The sequence below is a fragment of the Vulpes vulpes genome, chromosome 12 (assembly GCF_048418805.1).
Source record: "Vulpes vulpes isolate BD-2025 chromosome 12, VulVul3, whole genome shotgun sequence".
Lineage (NCBI taxonomy): Eukaryota > Metazoa > Chordata > Mammalia > Carnivora > Canidae > Vulpes > Vulpes vulpes.
In genome coordinates this window covers 75,424,817-75,433,085 of record NC_132791.1, presented here as the reverse complement: position 1 = coordinate 75,433,085, position 8,269 = coordinate 75,424,817, and the positions used below count along the sequence as shown (strand labels likewise).

The window sequence follows — 8,269 nt, the reverse complement described above, 5'->3', positions numbered from 1 at the left end:
CCTACTGCAAGGAAAAAGGACATTGGGTTAAAGATTGTCCAAAGAAGGGCCAAACGCAGGGACCTAAGAAGAAGCCCATTGCTGTTCTGTCCCTAAAAGATAAAGATTAGGGGTATCAGGGCCAGGAGCCCCCCCCCACCCTGAGCCTCGGATAACCCTTAAAGTGGGGGGCCAGCCAGTGACCTTCTTGGTTGATACGGGAGCTCAACATTCAGTTTTAACTGAGGCAAAAGGACCCTTGAGCTCTAAAACGTCTTGGGTTCAGGGAGCAACTGGAGGCAAGTTATATTGATGGACAACCGAATGGAAGGTCCACCTGAGCACTGGGCAAGTAACACATTCCTTCCTACTGGTCCCAGACTGCCCCTACCCCCTCCTAGGCAAAGACCTTCTTTCAAAAGTAGGGGCTCAGATCTATTTTCATCAGAAAGGGGCCACCATTACTGGCGCAGAAAGGCAGCCCCTTCAGGTATTGACCTTGCGCCCAGAGGATGAACACCGGCTGCACCAGGACTCTCCACCGTCCGTGCAGCCCCTAAATTCTGAATGGCTCACTACCCTCAGGCCTGGGTGGAAACGGCTGGAATGGGACTAGCTGTTAACCAGCCACCCATAATTATAAACCTAAAATCCTCGGCCACCCCTATATCGATCTGGCAATATTCAATGAGCAAAGAGGCCAAAGAGGGCATTCGGCCACATATACAGAGACTATTACAAGTGGGCATCTTAATACCTTGTCAGTCGCCCTGGAACACTCCTCTGTTGCCCGTAAAAAAAAAAAAAAAAAACCCAGCACAGGAGATTACCGGCCGGTACAAGACTTACGGGAAGTTAACCGAAGGGCGGAGGACATACACCCCACAGTGCCGAATTCCTACAACTTACTCAGCACCTTACCCCCGAGCCACGTCTGGTATACGGTTTTAGATCTAAAAGATGCATTCTTTTGCATAAGGCTAAGCTCTCAAAGCCAGCCTATTTTTGCCTTTGAATAAAAAGATCCTGAGACGGGATTCTCAGGACAACTCACTTGGACAAGGCTGCCACAGGGATTCAAAAACTCCCCCACCTTGTTCGACGAAGCCTTGCACCAGGATTTGGCAGACTTCTGAGTTGATCATCTGGACCTCATCCTCCTGCAGTACGTGGATGATTTGCTCCTAGCGGCTAAGACAGAACAGGATTGTGTAAAAGGTACGGGGCCCTGCTCGAGAGACTGGGAGGACTGGGGTATAAGGCCTCTGCCAAAAAGGCCCAAATAGGCCAGAGACAAGTGACCTATCTGGGATATCTCCTGGAAGAAGGCCAGAGGTGGCTGACGGAGGGCCGCAAAAAGGCTGTAGCCCTGATCCCAGCACCCACTAATGCCAGAGGGCTATGAGAGTTCCTCGGCAGTGCCGGGTTCTGCCGCCTCTGGGTACCCGGGTTTGCAGAGCTGGCGGCTCCCCTATATCCTCTCACGAAATCCAACACCCCCTACCACTGGGGAAAGGAGCAACAATTGGCTTTTGACAAAATAAAAAGGGCCTTATTGACCACCCCTGCCCTGAGCCTCCCAGATGTAACCAAGCCATTTGCACTATATGCTGATGAACGCCGAGGAATAGCCAAAGGGGTCCTAACTCAGAAACTGGGACCCTGAAAAAGGCCTGTGGCATACTTTTCAAAAAAATTAGACAGCGTGGCTGCAGGATGGCCCCCATGTCTCCGAATAATAGTGGCTGTGGCAGTCCTGGTAAAAGACTCAGATAAGTTGGCCTTCGGCCAACCCCTCACTATGGTGGCCCCCCCCCCACGCCATAGAGACAGTCATCTGCCAGCCCCCTGATCAATGGCTCTCAAACGCTCGGGTCACCCATTATCAGGCCATGTTACTGAATTCTGAGCGGATACGGTTCGGAACGGCTACATCCCTAAACCCGGCCACCTTGCTTCCAGAAACTGAGTCCCCCTCCCTGATAATGCATGATTGCCACCAGATCCTAGCCGAGGTCCATGGCACCAGAGGGGACTTGACGGACCAGCCTATGCCAGATGCTGAAGCAACCTGGTACACAGATGGGAGTAGCTTTCTACGAAATGGTGAACGTAAAGCCGGGGCGGCTGTGGTAAATTAAAAAAAAAAAGAAAAAGAAAAAAAACTGTCATCTGGGCCAGTGCCCTAGAGCCTGGAACTTCAGCTCAAAGGGCGGAGCTTATAGCCCTAACTCAGGCCCTAAAAAGGCTAAGGACAAAAAGGTCAACATTTATACTGACAGCAGAAAATTGAGTATAATTCACTGTCCTGGGCATCAGCACGGCAACGACCCAGTAGCAGAGGGGAACAGGATGGCCGATGAAACAGCACGAGCCACTGCACTAGGCCCACAGGAGGATGGACAGAAGCATCCCCCACCAGACGAGAAACTGCCCAGGTGGTTGTCAAGAAAATCCTAGAAAAAATTTTCCCCCGGTTTGGACTGCCCAAGGTAATAGGGTCGGACAACGGCCCTGCCTTCGTCTCCCAGGTAAGTCAGTTGGTGGCCAGATTACTGGGGATAAATTGGAAATTACATTGTGCATACCGACCCCAGAGCTCAGGGCAGGTAGAAAAAATGAATAGAACAATTAAAGAGGCCCTAACCAAATTGACATTGGAGACTGGCACTAGAGACTGGGTCCAACTCCTCCCCTTGGTCCTGTTCCGAGTCCGGAACACTCCCACGCGCCATGGACTAACTCCTTACGAGATTCTCTATGGAGGTCCCCCACCAGTAACGGACTTACTAGATTCTGCTATTGACCCTCTTGCTAACACTCCCGGTTTACAGAACAGGCTAAAGGCGCTCCAGATTATCCAGCACCAGATCTGGAGACCCCTGGCAGCTGTCTATTGCCCCGGAGATGCAACCGACCCACACCCGTTCCAGATCGGTGACTCCGTCCACGTCAGGAGACATCAGTCCAGGACCCTTGAGTCTCGCTGGAAGGGCCCATACATCGTACTACTAACCACCCCAACCGCCCTAAAAGTAGACGGTATTGCTGCTTGGGTCCACACCTCACACGTCAAGTGCGCCCCATCAATGAGCACCGCTGACGCCAGCCAGGATGGACCGGGCGAGCCACTCCAATGGAAGCTCCACCGCACCCAAAGCCCGTTCAAGATAAGACTTTCAAAAATTGTTCAATGACAATTGTTATATTCCTACCTCTCCTAGCGCTTTTCACTCCCACCAAAGGTAACCGTCATGCCCCCAAAAAGTTAACCTGGCAGGTATTAACGTCTGGGGGTGACAAGGTCTGGTCAATAACAAAAACTACTCCCATGGGAACCTGGTGGCCCAACCTATATCCTGACTTATGTAAATTAACCATAGGGGCCCCCAGCCCATGGGACCTAGAGGGGTATTCTGACACCTCTAAAGCCCCCCAGAAGAAAAGGATTAAACCCCTGGGGAGGATGTGGGACGCCTAAGGAGGGCCATGTTACGCACCCTCCCCTTCTATGTCTGTCCCGAGTACCACAGAGATCGCAGGCTAAATCCCACCTATGGAGGGGGTGGGGGAACACTGCCATTGTAAAAATTGGGGGTGCGAGACTACGGGAGACACAGGATGGGAGGCCCTCCTCCTCCTGGGATTACATCACTGTCAAGGCTAACTATACTCACCCGGGTTACCAGGAACTCTGCAATATTGCCGCCCTGATTTTAGGGACTCACTCTTACCTGGTGCCCCAGCCGGGAACCTGGTGGGCATGCAAAAAAGGCCTCACCCCTGTGTATCTGCTCAGGTCCTAAATGACTCTGAGGACTTCTGTGTTATGGTGCAGATTATGCCCAGGGTATTCTATCACCCTGCTGAAACTCTAAAAAATCAATATGACAGACATCCCACCCATTTTCAGTGCAAGCCTGTCTCCCTAACCCTAGCCATTATGCTGGGACTAGGGGTCGCAACTGGGGTGGGTACTGGCGCAGCTGCTCTGATTCAGGGCTCACGTTAAACGTTATTTAGAACTCCAAGCAGCTGTAGATAAAGATCTATGGGCACTAGAGCAGTCCGTTTCTAAGTTAAAACAATCCCTCACCTCACTTTCAGAAGTAGTACTTCAAAACAGGAGAGGCTTGGATTTACTATTCCTGAAAGAGGGAGGACTGTGTGCGGCCCTAGGAGAAGAATGCTGTTTCTATGCAGACCACTCTGGAGTCATCAGGGACTCCATGGCCAAACTCAGAGATAGGCTAAATAAAAGACAAAGGGACTGGGAGGCCCAGCAGGGTTGGTTTGAAGGCTGGTTTAACCAGTCTCCCTACATGATCACCCTAATCTCTACCATTATGGGCCCTCTAGTTATCCTGCTCCTGCTGCTAACTTTCGGCCCCTGCATCCTCAACCGGCTGCTCCAGTTCATCCGAGAAAGATTGTCCATTACCCAAGCTCTGGTACTAACTCAACAATATCGGGCCCTCCAAACTGAAGAAATAAAAGTTCCCTAAGATTTTAAGGTTAAAATCAGTCCAAACAAAGAGGAGGGAATGAAGAAACCCCCCCCCCCCCCCCGAGTGGGACCAGGCCTAACCCTGAGGCAGCCCATCCAGGTGCCTCCCATAAATTCAAGCAACAAAAACATTCTGTTTTTCCGAGGTACGAAAACTATCCCCCCCTCGCCCTGACTGGAAAAGTCCCTGAACATGGTCGTGTTGACCTTCAAAGAAATCAATCATGTCATAACCCGAATGCTATGCTACTCCCGCGGTTTTTTGCCTTTAAAAGATGCCTGTAATTGCTAATCGGAGCTCTGCCACCTCTGAGGCGGAGAGCCCGTTTGCGCAAACATTCAATAAACCCTCTTGCTAATTGCATCTGCCTGTCTGGGGTCTGAGTCTCTGGGGCGTCCACCGGGACACGTTGGCACCCGTGAGCCAGGGTCCAACACTCCCAGATGAGCCCTTCCAAAATTCCTGGCCAAAGACATCATGGGATGGCTATCTAAGCCATTGTTTTGGGGTAGCTTTTTATACAGCAACAGATAACCAGAGCATGTTTACTATTACGGCTTGGTTAGACGATTCCCTGAGAATATTAAATTTCCTTAGGTTAAATGGTATAGTCTACAGGGAATTTTCAATTTGTAATTGATTTCTCAACTACTAACCAGAAAAAGATGTGGAAGATATGCTACATGTTTTTTTTGCTACATTTTTTTAAGTTGAGAAGTTTATTAGGGAAATATGAGAAGCAAAGACACTCCAGTGACAGGAAGAAAATTCTGAAAATGTCCCTTCAAGCCAAGTTGTGGCCTGGCCTTGACCTCCCCAAAAGGACAAGAAAGCGATTAGTTAGCAACAAAACTCTGTGGTGGCCACCTTGCCAGGACATGAGGGACTCAGCCAGGACTGCCTCTCAGTTCTCCACCAAAGGCTGAGAGGAGACAAAGATTGTTTATAGAACCAACAGCAGAAACCATGAGAGCTCTAAGGAAAGTCTGAGAGAGAGGAAGGGAGGACTGTAACAAAGTCCCAGGGGTTTGGCTCTGAGCACCTCAAATACACTGACAAATAGTTCTACAAGATGTTACTTAAAAGGTAAAATGCCTAATGTTTCTGAGTTCCCCAGGTCCACAACCAGCTGTTTTATTTTTATTTTTTTAAGATTTTATTTATTCATGAGAGACACAGGCAGAGGGAGAAGCAGGCTCTATGCAGGGAGCCCAATGTAGGACTCGATCCTGTGACTCCAGGATACACCCTGGGCCAAAGGCAGGTGCTAAACCACTGAGCCACTCAGGGATCCCCAGTTTATTTATTTTAAGGAATCTTTACCTACAACATGAGTCTTGAACTCATGACACCGAGATCAGGAGTCACTGACTGGTTCCTCTGACTGAGCCAGCCAGGCGCCCCCAACCTGATGTTTTTTTTTTTTTTTTTAAAGATTTATTTATTTATTTATGATAGACACACACACAGAGAGAGACAGAGACAGAGACACAGAGAAGCAGGCTCCATGCCAGGAGCCTGACGCGGGACTCGATCCCGGGACTCCAGGATCGTGCCCTGGGCCAAAGGCAGGCGCCAAACCGCTGAGCCACCCAGGGATCCCCAACTTGATATTTTTAATAAGTTAGTTGCAAGTGGGGAGATAAGGAAGAGGAAACTATCTATTAAAAAAAACTTAAGAGACATATCAACCAAAGTATGTTTTCTTCTTGGGATCCTAATTCAAACAAATAAGCTAAAACAAAAGAAATTTATTTATTTTTTATTTATGATAGTCACACACAGAGAGAGAGAGAGAGAGAGAGAGAGAGAGAGGCAGAGACACAGGCAGAGGGAGAAGCAGGCTCCATGCACCGGGACCCCGACATGGGATTCGATCCCGGGTCTCCAGGATCGCACCCTGGGCCAAAGGCAGGCGCTAAACCGCTGCGCCACCCAGGGATCCCCAAACAAAAGAAATTTAAAAATTCATGACATCATTGAGACAACTAGAAATTTGGTATCAAAGGATTATTGCTAATATTTATACATGTCATAATACTATTATGGTTAAATAAATTCCTGTCTTTCAGTCATACCTCTAAGAATCCATCTTTTGAGCTATATATTGAAATATTTACATTTGAAAAAATATATCTGAGATGTACTTCAAAATTATATGGAAAAAATAATACAGCAATGAGTTATAAATGAGATAAGATGGTCATAATTTGATAATGTTGAAGCTGGGTGGCAGGTTCATGGAGATTCATTATGCAATTTTTATATATAGATTTGTACTTTTTCCAGAATAAAAAGAAGAAAAAAGTTTGTGGCTTTTAGTTGGTAGTATGTAAAAAAAGAAAGAAAAAAGAGGCAACTTAAAAACCCTCCATGGCTAGTTAAAAAATAATTTGAGCTTTTCCCGTAGGAGCCACTGGGTTGAAAGGAGTGCAGTCCTCTCCTCTTCATGGTGTGTACTCATCCACTGATATCTGTGTACTCTGAAAAGAGGTCATTTGGCAAAAATGTTACCTTGCCTGCTGTGCTCAAGGCTCCCATTCAACCTGATATTGTGAACTCTGTTCACACCAACTTGTGCAAAAACAACAGATGACCCTATGCTGTCAGTGAATTAGCAGGTCATCTAGCCAGTGCTGCATCTTGGGGTACTGGCCTCCCAGGCTACAAGGTGATGGGACTCACCATTATAGCCAGGGTTTCTGGGAATATGTGCTGTGGGAGCTGCACGTTTGTACCAAGCAAACAACACAGAAGCAACAATGCTATCTGCTCTACCCTGGCTGCATGAGCCTTTCCAGCACTGGTCATGTCTATAGGTCATTGTACTGAGGAAGTTCCTGAACTTCCTTTGTTGGTTAAAGATAAAGTTGAAGGCTACAAGAAGACCAAGGAGGCTGTTTTTGCTTCTTAAGAAACTTAAAGCCTGGGATGTCTGGGTGGCTCAGTCGGTAAAGCATCCAACTCTTGATTTTGGCTTGTCATGATTTCAGGATTGTGGAATGGAGCCCTGTGTTGGGCTCTGCACTCAGTGGGGAATCTGCTTGAAGATTCTCTCCCTCTGCCTGTCCATACCCCCATTTCTCTCCCTCTTTCAAATAAATAAATCTTAAAAAAAAAAAAAAAAAAGGAAGGAGAAGAAGAAGAAAAAAACCTTAAAGCCTGGAATCCACTGAAAAACCTGGGAATCACAGTGAAGCTAGACCTGTACACAAAGACCACGTGCCAGAACATCATTCTTCGCTAGGCCGAGTCACAATCCAGAGCAGCAGCCTTAGAAGCCAAATCAGATGAGAAGGGGTTTCTGGGCAAGAAGCCTGTGTTAGGGAAGAAAGTAAAAAAGGCTGTTGGTGTTGGAAGCAGAAGGAACGTTTGGTGGGAAAAGGCCACAGCTACCAAGAAACCAGTAGCTGAGAAGTAGCTTGTAGGGAAGAAACCCATCACAGAAGACAAGAAGCCTGCTGCATAAGCTTAAATTTGTTTGTTCTCTAACAGTTGAACCATTTTGGACAGCTAATTTTGAATAAAGACCTGATCAAAGGCAAAAAATAACAATAATTTGATACCCATAAAATGAAACCTGTTAAGTGGGATGCCTGGTGGTTCAGTGGTTGAGTGTCTGCCTTCAGTTCAGGGCGTGATCCCGGAGTCCTGGGATCCAATCCTGCATTGGGCTCCCTATGGGGAGCCTGCTTCTCCCTATGCCTATGTCTTGGTGTCTCATGAATAAATAAAATCTGGGCAGCCCCGGTGGCTCCGCGGTTTAGCGCTGCCTGCAGCCC

At 47.9% G+C, this 8,269-nt stretch overlaps 1 pseudogene; it reads left to right on the top strand.

Moving 5' to 3' along the window:
• Positions 1-6,936: 6,936 nt before the first annotated feature.
• LOC140594839 (large ribosomal subunit protein uL4-like) lies at positions 6,937-7,908 on the top strand (annotated as a pseudogene).
• Positions 7,909-8,269: the final 361 nt, after the last annotated feature.